Source organism: Carettochelys insculpta, chromosome 32 (assembly GCF_033958435.1).
Source record: "Carettochelys insculpta isolate YL-2023 chromosome 32, ASM3395843v1, whole genome shotgun sequence".
Classification (NCBI taxonomy): Eukaryota; Metazoa; Chordata; order Testudines; family Carettochelyidae; genus Carettochelys; species Carettochelys insculpta.
The window spans coordinates 9,632,942-9,655,295 of record NC_134168.1 but is presented as its reverse complement, the minus strand read 5'-3'; the positions used below and the strand labels follow the sequence as shown (position 1 = coordinate 9,655,295).

General features: G+C 52.5%; 1 long non-coding RNA gene across 1 annotated transcript in view; it reads right to left on the bottom strand.

Annotated features, from left to right (window-relative positions):
* The window catches only part of LOC142004987 (uncharacterized), a 36,753-nt gene extending 22,634 nt beyond the window's left edge, over positions 1–14,119 (bottom strand). Inside the window, exon 1 of the long non-coding RNA XR_012643043.1 lies at positions 13,880–14,119. This is a non-coding gene — a long non-coding RNA (uncharacterized LOC142004987). The remainder of the gene's footprint in view (positions 1–13,879) is intronic.
* Between the last annotated feature and the right edge of the window lie 8,235 nt (positions 14,120–22,354).

The window sequence follows — 22,354 nt, the reverse complement described above, 5'->3', positions numbered from 1 at the left end:
TAGGCTAAATCTTGAGGGTTTTGGCCAAGCATGCTAATGACAGCCACAGTTAATAGAGCTGTTTTTACCTCATCTATGTTGGTCCAGTGCATTACTGTGGGTTCATCTCGGTCTGCTGGGTAAATTCCTCTTGCCCATCGACAAGCCAGAGACCAAAGTGTTTTAGGGGTGTTCCCCTCTGAATGTTCCAGGAATATTCCTGCACCTAAGTTAAGGCGCTCAGTTTCTTGGGCTGTCAGGCGTATATATCCACCCCCAGTGTCCCAGAGGCGGACCAGCCAATCTATTATACCTTCCTCAGGCTTTTTAGCAAAATCTCCCTGGATTGTTTTTAACTCCATGGGAGTATATTGGCGGGTGGCAATTTTGGTAAAGTGTGTTGGAGCTTTACTCCCTTTTCCCTTTTTACCTCCCTTCTTTGTTTTTGAAGAGGTGGATGGATCATTGTCATCCCCTTCCTCATCCAGCTCTGCCCCACTCAAATTTCCCTCATGTTCTTCTGATTTGTGATGTGTGATAGCTGGTCTTAATTTTACAGAGGGACCTTCCTCCTCAGAGGAGGGGGACTCATCTGCTGAGTCCCAGATGTCTCCGTCCCATTCCTCAGGGTCTAGCCAGAGAGCAGTCTCAACTTTAGCCTGGTTGATTCTGCGTGTTTTAGTCTCCAGCTTTTCCCTTCGTTCTATCCCTTCTTTCTCAATTAAGGGAAGTAATCTTTTCTGAAGATGCTCCATATCCCTATTCAGTGTTCTTACTCGGGTATCTAAATTCTGGCATTCCTTGCGCAGTGTGTCCCTTTCCTGTTGTAGCCTATTAAATTCTATTGCCAGACTATGATAATCCTTACAGGCAGCTTGCCAAATGTTAGTAAGCAGCCATATACAAGCACCTTTTCCTTTCCCTTTCTTCATCTTGCAGGCAGTTCTCCAGTTACAGAAATGCTGCCAGATCTCTGCTGGTTTTCCCCAATATTTCTCCAGCAGTTCTTTGCTCCACAGAGGATTTCCCCATCCCTCTTGGGTCAAACTTTTCTCTAGCTCAGGGAATTCTGTGGTGTTCATCATGACTGGTTTCATTGTGTTACTGTAGTGCAGCCTATATCACAACCCTGCTCGACTACGCCAAATCTGTTAGCCGATGGCCAAGGACGTTTGGTGAGGTGCCAGCTATGCCCGTTTTATACCATCCGTGACTTTAACTGCTAGAGCTCAGAGCCCCTTCGCAGTGGGCAGTCAGGATTGACTGACAGGCGCCCCAAGAGTTCGCCCCGTGGAGGCGGCACAACTCAACGCTAGGCTCTTAGTACTCTCACCTAATGGCCAGGCTTTATAGCCCAAACGGCTGAGGTTCTTTAATTGTGTTGGCTGCTTTACAGTAAACCAGAGAAACAAGTCAGGCTTATGCACAAACGGTTACCAAAATTTATTAAACTAGATTCTAATCATGCGGTTACAAAATTGCTAGTGCCTACTTATTTAAATGTATAGATGTTACACACACAAACAAGTTACAAAACTGAAGCCACGATCCCAAAGAAAGAAAACAAAGTATAGAGCTCTATTTCAAAATATGTGTACACTAAAGATAGGAGATCAGGTGTGGGTGCTTCTTACCCTCCTTGCATCTCTCGATTCCAGCGGTGCCAAGCCAGGATCGGTCACTCAATTCCGCGGAAAGACGAATAAGGGACAAGGCTAAGGGACCCTTTTAGCTGCAGAAGCCTTGGGAGGCTGTCACTTATCTGACCAGCAGATAGATAGTGAAAAGCACTCAAAAATCATGGTGCTGTAGGTCCCATACTTATACCTCTGTACTCCTTTATTCTCTTTCTCCTTTCTTATGCCAAATTGGGGCTGGTCTGTCTGGGCGACGCCAGCTCTCGCAAGAGTAGTTTACACTTGCAAGGGAGAGAAACAATGAGTTTCGACTACTGGACATTCCTTTTATTAGGGTAAATATTTTCCCACCTAGGATGTTGGTGTGTGTGCATCACGTTATTTAGTAGGGGCTAAGAGCCATACCTGTCACAGCTTCTTTGTCTGCTGTGAACCTAATCTTGTATATGTTCCCAGAGGCACATTATAGCAGCACACCGGTGCTTCTCACAGCTTCAAAGGCTGTGCTGGAATTTATGTTAAGTGCCCTGTTGTTTTGGCTCCCTTGTGTTCCCAGCAATGCTGGTCTGAGAGGGGGCTGGATGTCTGGCTACAATATGCCACATAAAGATGGATTAAAAGCGATCAGGAACACCATCCCTGATACCACCACAGCCAATCTGCTGTCTGACCTCTGTTACTTTCTTCTCACACACAATCATTGCCGTTTTGGGGACAATTTATACCTCCAGATTAGTGGAACTGCTACGGGCACCCCCATTGGAAATAGTGACCACAATATAATAACTTTTAATGTTCATGTGTTGGGAAGAACACCGCAGCGGTCAAACACTCTGGCATTTAATTTCAAAAAGGGGAATTACACTAAAATGAGGAAGCTAGTTAAACAGAAACTAAAACGTAGAGTAATTAAACTAAAATCCCTGGAAGCTGCATGGAAACTGTTTAAAGACAGCATACTAAAGGCCCAACTTAAATGTATACCCCAAATAAAAAAAACACAGTAAGAGACCTAACAAAGAACCACCATGGCTTAACAGCCATGTTAAAAGGGCAGTGAGAGAGAAAAGGGCAGCTTTTAAAAAGTGGAAGTCAAATCCTAGTGAGGAAACTAGAAAGGAACATAAACACTCCCAAATTAAGTGTCATAATGTAGTAAGAAAAGCCAAAAAAGATTTTGAGGAACAGCTAGCCAAAAATTCAAAAAATGATAGTAAAATATTTTTTAAATACATTAGAAGCAGGAAGCCCGCTAAAAAAGCAGTGAGGCCCTTGGACGATAAAGATATAAAAGGAGCGATCAAGGAAGAAAGTGCCATTGCGGAGCGATTAAATGATTTCTTTGCTTCAGTCTTCACGGCTGAGGATGTTACAGAGGTTCCTAAATCTGAGCCAGCCTTTTTAGGTGACAAATCTGAGGAACTCACTCAGATTGAAGTGACATTAGAGGAGGTTTTGGAGTTAATTGATAAGCTGAATAGTAACAAGTCTCCAGGACCAGACGGCATTCACCCAAGGGTTCTGAAAGAACTCAAATGTGAAATTGCAGAGTTATTAACAGTGGTTTGTAACCTATCCTTTAAATCCACTTTGGTATCAAATGACTGGAAGACGGCCAATATAACACCAATATTTAAAAAAGGCTCTAGAGGACACCCTGGCAATTGTAGACCGATAAGTCGAACATCAGTACCAGGCAAATTAGTAGAAACACTAGTAAAGAATAAAATTGCAAGGCACGTAGAAGAGCACGAATTGTTAGGCAAAAGTCAGCATGGTTCCTGCAGAGGGAAGTCGTGTCTAACTAATCTATTAGAATTCTTTGAAGGGGTTAATAAACATGCGGACAAGGGGCACCCAGTGGGCATAATATACCTAGATTTCCAGAAAGCCTTTGACACGGTCCCACACCAAAGGCATTTATGTAAATTAGGCGGTCATGGGATAGGAGGAAAGATCCTTTCATGGATCGGGAATTGGTTAAAAGACAGAAAACAAAGGGTGGGAATAAATGGTAAATTTTCATAATGGAGGAGGGTAACTAGTGGTGTTTCCCAGGGGTCAGTCCTGGGACCGATCCTGTTCAACTTGTTCATCAATGATCTAGAAAATGAGGTGAGCGGTGAGGTGGCAAAGTTTACAGATGACACCAAGTTGTTCAGGACAGTCAAAACCAAAAGGGATTGTGAAGAACTACAAAAAGATCTCAGCAAACTGAGTGATTGGGCAGCAAAATGGCAAATGAAATTTAAAGTGGGTAAGTGTAAGGTAATGATGTTGGACAAAATAACCCAAATTACACGTACTACATGATGGGGTCAAATTTAGCTATGACAGATCAGGAAAGGGATCTTGGAGTTATAGTGGATAGTTCTCTGAAGACATCCACGCAGTGTGCAGCGGCAGTTAGTAAGGCAAATAGGATGTTAGGAATTATTAAAAAAGGGATCGATAATAAGACAAAAGATATCATACTTCCCCTATATAAAACTATGGTACGCCCACATTTTGAGTACTGTGTGTAGATGTGGTGTCCTCACCTCAAAAAAGATATATTGGCATTAGAAAAGGTTCAGAAAAGGGCGACTAAGATGATTAGGGGCTTGGAACGGGTCCCATATGGGGAGAGGCTAGAGAGACTGGGACTTTTCAGTTTGGAAAAGAGGCGATTGAGGGGCGATATGATAGAGGTATATAAAATCATGAATGGTTTGGAGATAGTGAATATAGAAATATTATTTACCTTTTCCCATAATACAAGAACTAGGGGACATCAAATGAAATTGATGGGTAGTAGTTTCAAAACTAATATAAGGAAATTTTTCTTCACACAGCACACAGTCAACCTGTGGAACTCCTTGCCCGAAGAGGCTGTGAAGGACAGGACTCTATTAGGGTTTAAAAAAGAGCTTGATAAATTTTTGCAGGTTAGGTCCACAAATGGCTATTAGCCAGGGATAAAGTATGGTGCCCTAGCCTTCAGAACAAAGGCAGGAGATGGATGGCAGGAGATAAATCACTTGATCATTGTCTTCTGTTCTCCTTCTCTGGGGCACCTGGCATTGGCCACCGTCGGCAGATGGGATGCTGGGCTGGATGGACGTTTGGTCTCACCCAGTATGGACATTCTTACGTTCTTATGTTCATGGCCCCAGAATATGCTCATCTATTTATGGCTCACCTGGAACAACGATTCCTCAGCTCTCGTCCCCTATTACCACTCCGCTACTTCAGATACATTCATGACATCTTTATGATTTGGACCCATGGGACAGAGGCTCTACAACAATTCCACAGAGACTTGAACAATCTACACCCCACCATCAACTTATGCCTCCATTACAAGATGCAAGAGACACATTTCCTGGACACTACAGTACTAATCAAGGATGGCCTGATCAGTACCACACTGTACCCAAAACCTACTGATCGCTATACTTAGCTACACCCTTCCAGTTTCCATCCTGCCCACGTGACTAGATCCAGTCTTCACAGTCAAGCTCTTCGGTATAATGGCATTTGCTCTGATCCAACTGACAGACACCAAAAACTACAAGAACTTGACCAAATATTCATAAGCCTGAATTACCCACCAGGAGAAGTAAAAAAACTAATCGACAGGGCCAGACGCGTACCCAGAAACCAGCTACTCCAAGATCAGCCCAAAAAAGCCAAGAACAGAACACCACTGCTCATCACTTCCAGCCCCCAACTCAGACCACTGCCACGAATTCTTCAAGACCTACAACCTAGTCTTAATCAGGATGCTACACTCCAGAAGGCCCTGGGTGACTTGCCTCTTCTCTCCTACAGACAACCTCCCAACCTCACGAGGATCCTTACTAACAGCCACAGTTTATACCCCAGGAACACCAGGCCTGGAACCTTTCCCTGCAACAAAGCCCGCTGCCAGCTTTGTCCACGTATCTTCTCTGCAAACACCATCACGGCACCTAACCAGGTTACTCACACAATCACCGGCACTTGCTCATGCTCCTCTAATAACATCGTATACGCCATCATGTGTCAACAATGCCCAGATGCTTTCTATATTGGACAGACTTCGAACTCCCTTAGACGAAGGGTCAACGGGCACAAAACAGACATTAAAACACTCCAGAGCCACAAAACAGTTAGTCAACATTTGAATGGCATGGGCCATTCTGTCAAGGACCTCAAGGTATGTGTGTTACTGAAAAGAGATTATCGCTCCTTTGTAGAAAGGGAAGCGGACGAATTGACATTGAGATTCCAATTCGGAACATTACCGCATGGTTTCAATCGGGATGTGAACTTTCTGAGTCACAAAAGGGGCTCGTCTGCGTACTTAACTCAATCGAATTCTTGATCTTGCCCCCCACCCCTCCACTCTCTCATTTGCTCACCTTGATTCTCTTTTTCTGATTTGTCCTCCTTGCTTACTGTTTTTGGTTCTCTCTGTCTTAAATATTGAGTCTCTTCTGGGCTGGATATGGTCTGAAGAAGTGGGTCTGTCCCACGAAAGCTCACCTAATCAACTATTTTGCTAGTCTTGAAAATGCTACTTGACTGCTTTTGGACTTGATAGTGTAGAGACTAGCAAGGCTTACTCTCTGTTACTATTCAACATGCAAGGCTAGACTACATTTAGCCCTTTGGAATGGAGATCCATCAACTACACGAAAAAAACTCGCCCAGATCCAGACACGCATCATCTTTCTCTCCAAAGGCAAGAAAATGGGCATTATAGCCAAGGGACTGGCAGTGAAAAACCCATTACAATCAACATACTACACTGACTACAGTCAACATCTATGCAAGATGCTTTCGAAGAAACTGCGGAACCACTCGATCAAAAGCCTCTACAATAAACAAAGGATGATCAAAAATGAACTCTCTCAACTTGAAATTATCCTCAACCAACAGGCGTCCACACAAGACCCCACAATACGAAACTTTACCAGTGCCAGACAAGATATTTAGAAAACACACTTCCTCTCTCTACAAAAAAGAAAAGAGAATAAAGTTTCTTCATTACTTCAGTCTTCAGCATACTTCAACCACAAGAACAGCAGCTCCACCAACAACATTGTTAATCTCTCAAAATACTAGCTCAGCCCCGCAGAGGAGTCTCTCTTATCCCGGGCTCTTTCCTTCTGCCCTACTTCCCCCACAAACTTCATACAATTCTGTGGGGACGCTGAAGCCTTCTTTCGCCGCCTCCGTCTAAAGGAATTTTTCCAGCACACCTAGCAACAACAGTCTGACTCTCTCGACCCCCCCTACCAACAACAAAAGAAGAAGAACTCTACGTGGACTCCCCCTGAGGCTGCTAGTGAAAGTCCGGACTTCTACGGACACTGCTTCCACAACCGTGCTCAGTCTGACATTAGACACAAACAATGCCAAAGGAGACACAAGCTCAACTACGCTGAACGCTATGCTGTCCAGAGTCTCAAAAAGAACCAAGACAGCCTAATCAAACCAGCTGACAAAGGGGGTGCTGTCGTCATCCTGAAGAAGTCAGACTAGGAACAGGAGGCAGCCAGACAACTCTCCAACACCACATTTTACAGACCTCTCTCCGCTGATCCCACTTGTCATTTCCTTTGGAATTCCCAACACCTACTGAAGGAACTCCCTCCTGCTGCTACTCGGGACCTCATTAACTCACACACACCATCTGAGCCGCAGCCTGGATTATTCTCTTGACTTCCCAAAATCCACAAACCTGGGAACCCTGGACGCCCGAACATTTCAGGTATTGGCACCCTTACCACCGCACTATCCAGTTACGTGGACTCCCTCCTCAAATCCTATGCCACCAAGGCTCCCAGCTATATCTGAGGTACCACCGACTTCCTGAGGAAGTTACAAAACAGCGGAAAAGTTCCTGATAACGCCATCCTTGCCACAATGGATGGAGAGGCTCTGTACACACATATTCCACATAAAGATGGATTACAAGCAATCAGGAACACCATCCCTGATACCACCACAGCCCATCTGGTGTCTGACCTCTGTTACTTTCTTCTCACACACAATCATTGCCGTTTTGGGGACAATTTATGCCTCCAGATTAGTGGAACTGCTGTGGGCACCCGCATGGCCCCACAATATGCTCATCTATTTATGGCTCACCTGGAACGACGACTCCTCAGCTCTCGTCCCCTATTACCACTCCGCTACTTCAGATACATTCATGACATCTTTATGATTTGGACCCATGGGACAGAGGCTCTACAACAATTCCACAGAGACTTGAACAATCTACACCCCACCATCAACTTATGCCTCCATTACAAGATGCAAGAGACACATTTCCTGGACACTACAGTACTAATCAAGGATGGCCTGATCAGTACCACACTGTACCCAAAACCTACTGATCGCTATACTTAGCTACACCCTTCCAGTTTCCATCCTGCCCACGTGACTAGATCCAGTCTTCACAGTCAAGCTCTTCGGTATAATGGCATTTGCTCTGATCCAACTGACAGACACCAAAAACTACAAGAACTTGACCAAATATTCATAAGCCTGAATTACCCACCAGGAGAAGTAAAAAAACTAATCGACAGGGCCAGACGCGTACCCAGAAACCAGCTACTCCAAGATCAGCCCAAAAAAGCCAAGAACAGAACACCACTGCTCATCACTTCCAGCCCCCAACTCAGACCACTGCCACGAATTCTTCAAGACCTACAACCTAGTCTTAATCAGGATGCTACACTCCAGAAGGCCCTGGGTGACTTGCCTCTTCTCTCCTACAGACAACCTCCCAACCTCACGAGGATCCTTACTAACAGCCACAGTTTATACCCCAGGAACACCAGGCCTGGAACCTTTCCCTGCAACAAAGCCCGCTGCCAGCTTTGTCCACGTATCTTCTCTGCAAACACCATCACGGCACCTAACCAGGTTACTCACACAATCACCGGCACTTGCTCATGCTCCTCTAATAACATCGTATACGCCATCATGTGTCAACAATGCCCAGATGCTTTCTATATTGGACAGACTTCGAACTCCCTTAGACGAAGGGTCAACGGGCACAAAACAGACATTAAAACACTCCAGAGCCACAAAACAGTTAGTCAACATTTGAATGGCATGGGCCATTCTGTCAAGGACCTCAAGGTATGTGTGTTACTGAAAAGAGATTATCGCTCCTTTGTAGAAAGGGAAGCGGACGAATTGACATTGAGATTCCAATTCGGAACATTACCGCATGGTTTCAATCGGGATGTGAACTTTCTGAGTCACAAAAGGGGCTCGTCTGCGTACTTAACTCAATCGAATTCTTGATCTTGCCCCCCACCCCTCCACTCTCTCATTTGCTCACCTTGATTCTCTTTTTCTGATTTGTCCTCCTTGCTTACTGTTTTTGGTTCTCTCTGTCTTAAATATTGAGTCTCTTCTGGGCTGGATATGGTCTGAAGAAGTGGGTCTGTCCCACGAAAGCTCACCTAATCAACTATTTTGCTAGTCTTGAAAATGCTACTTGACTGCTTTTGGACTTGATAGTGTAGAGACTAGCAAGGCTTACTCTCTGTTACTATTCAACATGCAAGGCAAGACTACATTTAGCCCTTTGGAATGGAGATCCATCAACTACACGAAAAAAACTCGCCCAGATCCAGACACGCATCATCTTTCTCTCCAAAGGCAAGAAAATGGGCATTATAGCCAAGGGACTGGCAGTGAAAAACCCATTACAATCAACATACTACACTGACTACAGTCAACATCTATGCAAGATGCTTTCGAAGAAACTGCAGAACCACTCGATCAAAAGCCTCTACAATAAACAAAGGATGATCAAAAATGAACTCTCTCAACTTGAAATTATCCTCAACCAACAGGCGTCCACACAAGACCCCACAATACGAAACTTTACCAGTGCCAGACAAGATATTTAGAAAACACACTTCCTCTCTCTACAAAAAAGAAAAGAGAATAAAGTTTCTTCATTACTTCAGTCTTCAGCATACTTCAACCACAAGAACAGCAGCTCCACCAACAACATTGTTAATCTCTCAAAATACTAGCTCAGCCCCGCAGAGGAGTCTCTCTTATCCCGGGCTCTTTCCTTCTGCCCTACTTCCCCCACAAACTTCATACAATTCTGTGGGGACCCTGAAGCCTTCTTTTGCCGCCTCCGTCTAAAGGAATTTTTCCAGCACACCTAGCAACAACAGTCTGACTCTCTCGACCCCCCCTACCAACAACAAAAGAAGAAGAACTCTACGTGGACTCCCCCTGAGGCTGCTAGTGAAAGTCCGGACTTCTACGGACACTGCTTCCGCAACCGTGCTCAGTCTGACATTAGACACAAACAATGCCAAAGGAGACACAAGCTCAACTACGCTGAACGCTATGCTGTCCAGAGTCTCAAAAAGAACCAAGACAGCCTAATCAAACCAGCTGACAAAGGGGGTGCTGTCGTCATCCTGAAGAAGTCAGATTAGGAACAGGAGGCAGCCAGACAACTCTCCAACACCACATTTTACAGACCTCTCTCCGCTGATCCCACTTGTCATTTCCTTTGGAATTCCCAACACCTACTGAAGGAACTCCCTCCTGCTGCTACTCGGGACCTCATTAACTCACACACACCATCTGAGCCGCAGCCTGGATTATTCTTTTTACTTCCCAAAATCCACAAACCTGGGAACCCTGGACGCCCGAACATTTCAGGTATAGGCACCCTTACCACCGCACTATCCAGTTACGTGGACTCCCTCCTCAAACCTTATGCCACCAACGCTCCCAGCCATAGCCGAGGTACCACCGACTTCCTGAGGAAATTACAAAACTTTGGAAAAGCTCCTGATAACGCCATCCTTGCCACAATGGATGGAGAGGCTCTGTACACTCATATTCCACATAAAGATGGATTACAAGCAATCAGGAACACCATCCCTGATGCCACCACAGCCAATCTGGTGTCTGACCTCTGTAACTTTCTTCTCACACACAATCATTGCCGTTTTGGGGACAATTTATACCTCCACATAAGGATTAGCTAGTGGCCTCCTGGCCCATCCCCTCCCAGTTGAATGACATTCTCAACCGGGCTTTGTTTCGGCTCACCCCAGTATGGCCAGTAGGATGATCATGGGCTAAGCCTCAGTGGTTTTCCTGGTACTTAGTAGGGACCACAAACTGTCTCTGAGGATGACAGTCCTCTTGGTGCCCATGGGAAAGGGACTCCCTGTATAAAAGTCCTCTTTCTAACACAAACCTTGTTCTGTTCGAAGGGCTGAGAGGCAGTGGGTCATTTCTGGCCGCCGTCCAAGATCCTTGGAGCCTCTCATCTCCTTCTTGTTCTGCCTGGGAGTGGTCTCTGAGAGCTGGAGATGTCAGATCGGGTCCCACAAGAGGCCATGTAGGAGCAGAGGGCACCTGTACGGAGGAGGGATCACTTTCTTCTGAGGTATGGGGGAGCATTGTAGATTCAGCCGTCGCCGCTGACTCCATGGTGTCCCCCGTGGCGAACTCTGACCCTGGCACTGGCTGCACCACCCGCTCTGGGTCTGGAGCCAACCTGGCCTGGGGCTCAGGAACTGTGTCACAGGCCGTATTTGCAGCTACTGGCCTGAGTTCAGGCACCATCACTGCAGGATCCAGTGTGTCTGGGTATACAGCCTGATCCCAGTTAGGCTCAGGAGAGGTTTTAGGTGTGGAGGTCTGGTTAGCCTTGCTTCGTATGATCACTCCCACCCCGTCAACCTGGTTCACGTGGTTGGCTAAATCTTCCCCTAGTAGCATAGGAACAGGGTAGTCATCATGGACTGCAAAAGTTCAAGTCCCTGACCAGCCCTTGTACTGCACTGGTAACTAGGAAGGAGGGAGGTCAAAGGGGTTATCCTTGAAGGGTTGAATGGTGACCAGTGTCTGTGGGTCTATTGCCTTGGGGTGCACTAGAGATTGGTGGATCGCTGACACCTGTTCTCCGGTGTCCCTCCATGCAACAATCTCCCACCCTCCCACACTCACAGTCTCCTGCTGCTCTGGGGGGATGTGTGAGACATCAGGGCGTGAGGCTTCCGGAGGCAACCCCAGAGTGATGAGCTGCAGCCTATTGGTACTCTTGGGACAGTTGGCCTTGACATGCCCCATTTCCTTACATTTAAATCATCGCACCATGGGCGCGCCACTGGAGTGCGGAAGGTTCCCAGGGGTTGGAATGGAGGGACAGGGGGAACCCCAGAGTCTTGCTGGAGGTGTGTTGTGCTCTTTCCTTCAAAGTGGGGGTCTGGATGGTTCCCGGTTGTTGAAGGTCCCTCTCGGACTGCTCTCCTGGCTGCTTTTCCCCCTCAGCTCCATCCGTTGGGCACTGAGCATTCCTGCCTCTGTTAGGTTTTTCAGTTTTTCATCCAGGATGTATCCTCTAATTTCTCCCGGAACCCCCTCAAGGAACTGTTCCCTCTTCATCAGGAGAGATATTTCTTCCTGGGTGTGGGCTTTCTCTCCAGAGAGCCATGTTTCCCAGTTTTTTTAGTGCACTACTGGCATGTTTGGGGAAGGGTATGGTTGGGGTCCACTTGGAGGCCCTGAAGCGACACCGGGCCTCTTCAGGAGCGAGTCCCATCCTGAGTCTGGCCTCTTGCTTAAACAGTTCATAATCATTTGCCAGGCCCCCTGGCAGGTCAGCTGCCACCACTAGTGGAGGACCAGTGATTCGTGATCTTAAGTCCATCATGTACTGACAAGGAGGAATGTTGTACCCATGGCAGGCCCTCTCAAAGTTGAAGAAAAAGTCCTCAACATCATCCCCTACTTGGTACACGGGGAGTCTCCTGGGGGGCAGAATGGTGATGGGGTTGTTGGGTGGAGTACCTGAAACATCCGCCCGCTTAGCTTTTTCCAGTGCAACTTGGGCCTCTAGTTCCGCGCTCCTCGTCTCTGCGGCTCTCTTGGCCGGCTTTACTTGTGCACGCCTGTCCTCCATCTGCATGAGGAACTCCATCTCTTTGTCGGTTAGAGTCCGGCCTGCACTTGAGGCATAATCCCACATAGAGAGAGCTGGGGAGGGGGAATTAGGGCAGCTGCCAACCCCTCCTGCCTCCTCAACGTCACTTCCCCTTTGACTCTTCAGAGCATGCTCATGTTTCCCCTCTCCAGGGTGTGAATCGTCCCTGGAGCTGGACATCTTGCCTTGCTCTGAGGCTGCTTCCACCTCAGGGTGTTGTTTAGGAAGGGTTGGCTGCTCTAGGGCTACTTCGCCCAATAGCAAAAGTATGTACTGGGCTCCTTCCCTGCCCTCTTCTAGCTTAACCATCCAGTTGTCCTGAAAGCTAGGAAAAAACCCCAACTCTTTGGGATGGTCTGTGTGTGGCTAAAAGTTAACCTTCTGTCTGCCCCACCCTGAGGCAGCACAAAAACAAACAACAAAAACAAAGGGGAAAAAAGAAAACAAAAAAAACTGCATATCTTGCAGCACAAAAGAGAAACTTGTGTCCTTTTAAAAATCCTGGGTTCTCAACACCACTGCCACCATGTCATGGCTCCTTCCCCACTCTAGCAAGATAAATGCAGAAGTGGGGGCCACCAAAAGTACCTCCAAAACCTCATCTACCAGGGTTTGGTATAAACATTCCCCAAAAACCCTACAAACCTTAGATTTTGGGGATAAAATTCGCTGCCACCACCCAAGTAATAATAAGGAAACCAGGGAGAGACGACTTGGGTAATCTTTGCCCCAGAAGTAAAAACCGGGACACAAATATTAACCAATACCAAGTTAATAAAAAGAAAAAGAGAGAACTTTTATTTTGACAACAGTATTTGTGTTGCAAACCTCATGACTAGATTACAAAGAAAGTTACAAAGAAAGTAAAAGGACATTTCTAAAAAGGGCCCAGACATCAGACCCCTCTTCCCAAACGATAAAACAATCAAGCCTTATGCATCTATCTAAACTTTAGCCGACTTACAGAAGATTGGAGGGCCTGTTCTTGGAGGGAGATATTCTGTGTCTCTCTCCCTTATGGCTGGAAAGAAGAAGAAAAGAAAGCAGAGAACAGAAGAGGGAGGAGCCAAAATTCAATTCTTACCTACATTCCTATAGGCCAACCCCACCTGGCTAAGGAGGTTAACCCTTTTACTCCCAGGCAGCTGGCTAACCCTCATGATCATGACACAGGCCCTCCCCACTCGTTCCCAGTTCAGACCCAGGGGGCCTGTGTGGCTGCTGGCGGGTGGGGAGGGTTCCCCTTGTTATGAGCACTGCAGCTCTTCCCAGGGTCACTTCCCCAGACCAGTCCTCCCACCTGTACCTTCTCCAGGTAGTGGCCGTGGTCATGGCAGCAGCAGCAGCCGCTGCCTGTTCTTCCTTCTGGAGCAGCAGCAGCAGCAGCAGGAGCCTGTTTTTCTTTCTGGCTTGGCTGCTCCTGTGTGTTGAGCCCGCTTAGCCTTTCCTCCAATCCCAGGGCCTCCTGGGCAGCACTTTAGCCCCTTGTGGATGAGCATTGCTCTCCTCCTCCTGCTGCCTCTGGAAAACTCCTCCTTCTGTTCTGTTCTGTTCAGCTAAAAGCAAGCTTAAGTGAGACCAGCTATTCCCTATTCTCTCAGGGCAGCCCCCTCCCCAGCTGCTCACACCCTGTAGGAGACCAGCAGGACTCCTGTGGGGTCCTTTCCCCCCCCTTGGGAACCCTCCCCACATATTGGAGACCAGGAAGTGGGCAGGCGTGGTGCTGGGAGTGGGCAGCCCCTGGCTGCTTGAAGCCCCTGTGGGGCCCTCTTCTTGGGACCCCCACCCCTTCTTCGGCCAACTTCTCTCCTGCCCCGGCAGGCAGGCTGCTTCTGCCTCCTCCCACTCCCCCACCCTTTCCAGCTAGTTTTCTCAGGAGCTGCTGGGTGGCTGGAGTGTGGGGGACTCTTGCCTCCTGCTCCTTAGCGGTGAGTTTGGGTGGGACCCCTGTCCACAGGGGCTCCAGAGGGGTTTCTGCATAGCTGGGGGTGGGGTGTTTGGTTGTGGTCCCTGCCCCACCCCTGCAGCCACAGCCTTTCCCACTGGCCTTCCCACACCCAGCCACTGCTGGGGCCTTTCCCATCTGAGCCCCACTCTAACCAGCTGCCCCTTGCTCCCCCTTGCTCCTGTGAGGCTCTGCAGCAGCTGTTGTGGGCCCACCCTCTGGCACCCGTGGGCACACTCCTCCCCCCAACCCCCCCTCCTTTGGCTGGTTCTACCCCCCTTCCATTTTGCCCCCCCCTTCCTGTGCCCACAGCCCCCCCTGTTTTTGTTTCTGTTGGGTGCCTGAGCCCCTCCCCCGACAACACATCCCAGAGCACTCGCAGGAGCCGCTTACCATCTTGTGCTGGGAGTTGTGACCTTCCTTGCACCTCCCTCTCTCCTCCTTCCACGCCACCACCTGACCAGGTCCTCACCCTGGCCAGTGGGGGAGGGGTAGGTAGCCACTTCCTTCCTCCCTTCTCCTCTCCTCCTCCCTTCCCCCAATCTCTTAAAGTGCCCCAACAATAAATTCCCTCACCCTTGCACCCCTCATCATGGCCTCTACAGCCACTGGGGGGATCATCTGGTGATGTCCTCCTTCTCCACTGGCACCCCCTCTGCCCCTGAAATGGTGGCCTCCTCGTCCAGGGCTTTTCGGGTCCTCGCCATCTTGTTGGCCAAGGGCGTAGGCTGCGGGGCTCCTACCACCCCCGCTGCGACATCCTGCAGCGACCCTGCCCTGAACCCAACCCCCCAAAAGGGTACGAAGGGCCAGGGGAAAAAGAAAGGCAAGAGCCCAGCCCGGAAGTCTAAACCTCCCGTGACAGGGGCTCTGACCCCTGCTGCTGCAACATCCAGCGCAGCTCCCGCTTCTCCCTGCCCCACTGTTCCCACCACCGTGCCTGGGGGCTCTGATTCTTCGGCCCCCAGGTCGTACGCCCAGGTGGCAGCTGCTGCCTCCCACCCTGCTCCCTCCACCTCCACCAGGACTACCACCCCCGACGGTCGCGGCCCCTTCCCCACGCTCACCAGGAGGCACGGAGTCCGCTGCCTCCTGGGGGCTGCCTTGCAGCACGTGGAGACCGACGTGCGAGCGTTGGCACGGGTGGTGGTGCCCGCGGCTCTCGTGGCGGCCCTCGGATTTTCGGGAAGGTTGTTTTCTTCCTGGCTTCAAAGGCCACCACCCAGGAGGCGGTGGACAGGGGCTTGGCGGTAGGGGGCATACACGTGCCCCTGGAGCCGGTGGAAGACTTGGGTGTGCGGTTGGTGTTCCCCTCCGTCCCGTCCTTCCTCCCCAACTCCGCCCTTCTGCCTTTCCTCACTGCCCTGGGCCGGCCTCTGTCGGTCCTGAGCCCCCTCCACCGAGGCTGCAAGGATCCCGCCCTATGGCACAGCAGGGCAGGGTAGCCCAGGAGGGGGCTATACTGGTGCCCTACCAAGGGGCCCAGTATCAGATCTTTTATACCCTGGGGGTGGCCCAGAGTTTCGTGTGCTGGTCGACGGGGCACATCCAGAGGGATTGTCCCCTGGCCTGGTGCGAAGAGGAGCCCGGGACATCCTCTAACCTGGGGGGTGCCAACCACAAGATCGGCAGTGCCCCAACCAAGACAGAACCTGGGACCGCCCCTCCTCTTCTCGTCCCGGACAGATCCATTGCTGCTGGGGCCTCGGAGGGTGCCCAAACCGGTGGTGCCGGGCAAGAAGAAGCAGACTCTGGCGTCCGAGCGGGGACAAGAGCCGGGTCTGTGGAGGAGAGGGAGGCAGGGCCGGGAGCAGGACCTGGGCAGGGCGCACCCCAGGGTGGGCCGTCCCTTCTCCCTGCTGTCCCGGCCCCTCCCTGCCTCCCTCCCTCTTTGTTGCCTCAGCCCCCTGGACCTTCCTCCTCTGCCGCCCAGCCCCCATCCTTGGAGGACTGGGTGCTGGTAGAGGGAAAAAGAAAAAAAAGAGGTGCGTGTGACCGGCGCCCCACCCCATCGCAGGATGGCCAGAATGGACACCACCCCTTCTGCCCCGGAGCCGGAGCCTCAAAAAACAGAGACTCCCTCTGTCGCCCCGGGAGAACTGGTGTTCCCATTATGCCCTCTCTCCCCTCTTGGACCTGAAGACCCTACCACCATTTCCCCCACCCCATCAGTGCCCGCCACCGAGTGTGCGGACACCTTCCCCCTAACCCCAACTCCCCTTCCACCGCCCGTGAAAGTTGCCTCTCCCGAGATCCCCTCCGCTCCCATCCCAGCCCCTACCCCCATCCCTGATCCCCTCTCCAATCAACGTGCCATCCAAAAACCTGCAACCCTCCCTCCTTGCAGTTCTTCTGCCGTGACTATACCCGGGGGGCCAGCGGCGGCGGGATGCGCTCATAGGGCAGCTGGAGCGGGAGGTTTTTGAGCTGGATAAGTGCCTAGCTGCCAGCCCCGGAGCTTCATCCCTCTGCAGCACAAACCGGGAGAAGAGGGATGAGCTGAGCACCCTCGATGCCCTTCGGGCACAGGGGGCCTTGGTGAGGTTGCGAATCCACCTCCTTCGGGAGATGGATCATGGCTTCTATGATTCTTCTAAGCCCTGGAGAAAAAGAGGGGTGCCAAAAAATATATGCTCTGCCTTGTTGCGGAGGATGGCACCCCTCTTACGGATCCAGCGGAGATGCACGAGATGCCTCGCGCCTTCTACGCCACCCTTTTCTCCCCGGATCCCACTGACGCCGACGCCCACAAGGTGCTTTGGGACCGACTCCCTTCGGTCAGCACGGGTGACCGGGAATGGTTAGAGCTTCCTCTCACTCTAGCTGAGTTCTCAGAAGCACTCCGTCTCATGCCCGCCAATAAATACCCGGGCATGGACTGGCTGACCGTGGAGTTTTACCGCATTTTGGGATGCCCTTGGCGAAGACCTGTTCAGCGTCTGGGCTGAGGCCTTGCAAACAGGGTCCTCCCTCTGTCGTTCAGCTGGGCTGTCCTCACCCTGCTGCCTAAAAAAGGGGACCCCCGCGACCTTCGGAACTGGCGTCCCATCTCGCTTCTCAGCACGGAATACAAGATAATCACCAAAGCCATCTTCCGCCACTTGGGGTCCGTGCTGCAGGACGTGGTCCACCCCTATCATACCTACACCGTCCCTGGCCGCACCTTCCTCCACAACCTGTACGTGGTCCAGGATCTCTTACAGCTTGGATGTAGGGATGGCCTGTCGTTCACCCTCCTGTCCTTGGACCAAGAGAAGGTGTTCGACAGGGTGGACCATGGGTATCTCCTGGGCACCCTGCAGCCCTTTGGCTTCGGGCCCCTCTTCGTCGGTTGTCTCCGGGTGCTGTACGCTGCCTCGGAGTGCATGGTCAAGCTCAACTGGACCCTGACCGCTCCAGTCGGGGATACGACAATGCTGCCCTTCTCAGGACTGCTCTACGCCCTGGCCATCGAGCCCTTCCTCTGTCTCCTTCGTCGAAGGCTGACGGGGTTGGTGCTTTGAGAGCTGAGGCTGCTGCTGGTCCTGTTGGCGTATGGCGAGGACGTGCTTCTCGTGGTTCAGGACCCGGGGGACCTGGAGCGGCTGGAGGCTTGCCAAGCCGTCTACTCGGCAGCCTCCTCCGCCTGGGTCAACTGGGTCAAGAGCTCTGGCCTGGTGGTCGGAGCTGGATGGTAGACGAGCCGCGCCCCCACCCACGCTCCAGGCCATCTGGTGGAGCGCGGGTCTGCTGCTCTATCTCGGCGTTCATTTATCCACCAAGCATCCCTCCCCGCCGGAAAAACTGGCAAGGTTTAGGGAGCAGGGTGGCTGAGACGTTGCAGAGGTGGACAGGACTCCTCCGCTGTCTCTCCCTGCGCGGGAGGGCACTGGTTCTCAATCAGCTGATCCTGTCCATGCTCTGGTGCCACCTCAACACCCTGGTCCCACTCCCGGAGTTCCTGGTCCAGCTTCAGAGTTCAACCCTGGGGTCCTTCTGGCCAGGACTGTGCTGGGTCCCTGCAGGGGTACTCCATCTTCCCCTGGAGGAGGGAGGACAGGGCATGACTTGCATGCACACTCAGGTCCACGTCTTCCGCCTGCAGGCCTTGCAGGGACTGCTCCACACCAGCAATGCAGAAAGTCCGGCATGGAGTACGCTGGCACATGCTTTCCTCCACCGTTACCGGGGGCTCCAATACGACCAGCAGCTCCTTTATTTACCCAAGAGACTGTCCGCGAGGCCTCTCGGAGCAGCCGGCCTTCTACCAGGACCTCCTGCACACTTGGCGGCTGCTCGCAGCCTCCAGGTCCTTAGAGGTCGCCACGGGGGAAGACCTCCTCATGGAACCCCTGCTACACAACCCTTACCTTTATGTGCAGGCATCAGAGTCTCCCGCCGTGCACTGGAGGTTGGTCCTCGGTGGAATCATCAGGGTCGGAGACCTCCTGGACTACGACCGGGGATACTGCATGGAGGCCCCGGCCCTCACTCGGCGTATGGGGCTGTCCACCCTATGTTTCCCCCAGCGCGTACTCAAGGAGGTGATGGCTGCCCTGCCGCCCACTGCTCATGTCTACCTCGATTGGGTCCTGCCAGAGGGTGCACCACGCCTCCCTCATACTTCTGGCCCTCCGGATCTCTCCCTGGGCCCCCAGCCTCATGACCCCACCCACCACGCCCCTCATCATCATCTCAGCTGGCTGCACACCTTGCAGCCGGTCCCCTTCCGAACTGCGCCTACACATCTTTTGAACATGCTCGTGCTTCACACGCTCCACTTCGCCACCCTCCTGTCCCGCTCTGACCATAAATGGCGGGACCCGTTGCCACCATCGGAGGGTGGGGCAGCTTCTAGTCTATCTTGATTCCTTGGCCCGCCGGGGACATCAGCTGGAGGATTCTCCACGAAGAGGTGAGCATGAGCGTGTACTTGGCGCGGTTCACCACTACCCCAGACACCTGCACCTTCTGTGCTATGAGGGAGGACCTGGCGCAAATCTACACTGAGTGCGCCAGGCTGCAGCCCCTCTTCCGGCTCCTCCACAACCTCCTCTTGAGGTTCTGGCTGCACTTCTCCCCACACCTCCTCATGTTATCACACCCTAGCCGTGGTCCCACAAAGTGGCAGGACCTCCTCGTCGGCCTCCTCCTGGCCATGGCCAAAGTGGCCATTTACAAAACCAGGGAGAGGAGGCTGGCAGAGGGGGCAACCTGCGAGTGTGGGGGCTACTTCCGTTCCTCCATCTGCTCACGAATCCCAGCAGAGTTCCTCTGGGCATCGCCCACTGACTCCCTGGACATCTTTGAGGAGCGGTGGGCACTGTCCGGGGTTCTCTGCTCGGTGTCCCGCTCTGGTTCTCTCAGTTTAAATTTTGACCCTCACCCCTGCCCTGGTTTCTCTTTTGTTGTCCCCCGTGTCTATTTGGAGCCACAGTTCCTTTAGTGGGTCCCTCCTTGTCCTGAGAGGGGTCTTTCAGTTGTGGGCGGGCTGCGTCCACCAACCCACAAAGCCTTCCAGTAGGTGCTCCCAGCCTGCAGGAGACCTGCAGGACTGCTGTGGGGTCTGTCCCCTCCCTTGGAAACCCTTCCCATGGTGGGCAGGTGTGGTGCTGGGGGTGGGCAGCCCCTGGCTGCTTGAAGCCTCCGTGAGGCTGTCTTCCTGGGACCCCAGCCCCTTCTTGGGCCAGTTTCTCTCCTGCCCCGGCAGGCAGGCTGCTTCTGCCTCCCCCCCACTTCCCCACCCTTTCCAGTTAGTTTTCTCAGGAGCTGCTGGGTGGCTGGAGTGTGGGGGACTCTTGCCCCCTGCACCTTAGCAGGAGGGCCCCCTGCTTTCCATCCTTTGGGGGGGAGACTGCTGGCCCCCTGTTTGGGTTCACACTCCCATCTACCAGCTGCTGCACCCTCACTGCTTCGGAGGAGGTAAGGGGCTTTCTTAAAGCGGCAGTTGGGCTCCACTCCACAGCCTCCTGTGGAGTGGCTTGGGGAGCGGTGAGTTTGGGTGGGGCCCCTCTCCACTGGGGCTCCAGAGGGGTGGCTGCATAGCCAGGGTGGGGTGTTAGGGCTCGGTCCCTGCCCCACCCCTGCAGCCACTGCCTCCCTTATTGCACTCCCCACCTCCAGCTGCTGCCGGGGCCCTTTCCATGTGGGCCCCCCACAACCAGATGCCCGTTCCTCCTCCCCAGCTCTTTCTGTGAGTCTCTGCAGCAGCTGTTGTGGGCCCACCCCTCAGATGTCCATGGGCACATCCCTCCCTTTAAGGCCCGCCCCTTGGTCAGCTTTGCCACTCCCCCGCTTCTTCTGAGTGCCCACGCTCCCCCCTTTTGCTTTGTTAGGCACCTGAGCCCCCCCCACTCACACCCTCACACATGCACATATTTTGAATCCCCCCCCCCACGTCCCAGTGCAGAAACAGGAGCCATCTTCACCATCTAGTGCTGGGAGTTGTGGCCATTTCTGTGCTCCCCTTTACCTCTCTCACTTCCCTTTCTCCCTTCCATTGCCCTTCCCCCACCTGACCAGGTCCCTGGCCACTGTTGGAGGTGCAGCTACATTCCTCCTTCTCCTCTCCTCTCCCCCTTCCCCCACTCTCTTAAAGACCCTCACTCTCAATAAATTCCCTCCCTCTTACAGCTGCCATCATGGCCTCCATGCCCACTGGGGGGTCATGCATTGATGCCCCCTCCCTCTTGCCTCCACTGCTACCCCTCCCACTCATAAAACGGTGGCCCACTCGTCCAGAGCTGCCGGGATTGTTACCATCATAGCAGCTAAGGGCGCAGGATCTGGGGCTCCTGCCACACCCGTGGCAGCGTCCTCCAGCGACCCCGTCCCGATGTCACCCCCCCCCCCCGAAAGGACAGGAATGGCCAGGGGACCAAAAAAGCACTCTCACCCCAGCTTCAAATACATCCGATGCAACTCCCCCTTCTTCCCGCCCCCAGTTGCTTCCACCCATCCTGGGGGATCTGACTTCTCGGCCCCCAGGTCGTACGCCCAGGTGGCGGCCACTGCCTCGGACTCTGCTTCTTCCGCCTTTGCCAGGACTACTACCCCTGACGGTCGTGGCCCCTTCCCCGCACTCACCAGAAGGCACGCAGTCCGCTGCCTGTGGTGGCTGCCTCGCCCGACGTGCAGACCTACGTGCGGACATTGGCACGGGAGGTTGGGTCCGTGGCTGTGGTGGCGGCCTCCCGGATGTTCCAAAAATTCGTTTTGTTCCTGGCATCGGAGGCTGCCTCCCAGGAGGCGGTGGAGAGGGGCCTGGCGGTTGGGGGCGTTCATGTGCCCCTGGAGCCGCTTGAAGACCTGGGTAAGTGGGTGGTGTTCTCTTCTGTCCCACCCTTCCTCCCCAACTCCGCCCTTCTGCCATTCCTTCCTGCCCTGGGACGGCCTTTGTTGGTCCTGAATCCCCTCGGCCAAGGCTGTAAAGACCCCGCCCTTCGGCATGTGCTCTCCTCCCGCCGGCAGGCCCATGTCCAACTTCCGCCGGCAGTAGCACAGGGCTGGGTAGTCCAAGAGGGAACTATACTGGTGCCTTATCAAGGGGTCCAGTACCGGGTCTTTTACACGCTGGGGGAGGCCCGGTGCTTTGTGTGCCAGGCGGCAGGGCATGTCCGGAGGGATTGCCCCCTGGCCTGGCACAAAGAGGAGCCCGGGACCACCTCTGACCCGGAGGGGCGTCAGCCATGAGACCGGCGGCACCCCAACCACAGCAGGCCCTGGGACTGCCCCTCCTCCTGCCCTGGATGGATCTATGGCCACTTGGGTGATGGAGGACACCCGAACGTGAGGTGAGGAGCAAGAAGAAGCGGGTGTCTGTGCCCAAGCGGGCACTAAAGCCAACCCCGTGGAGGA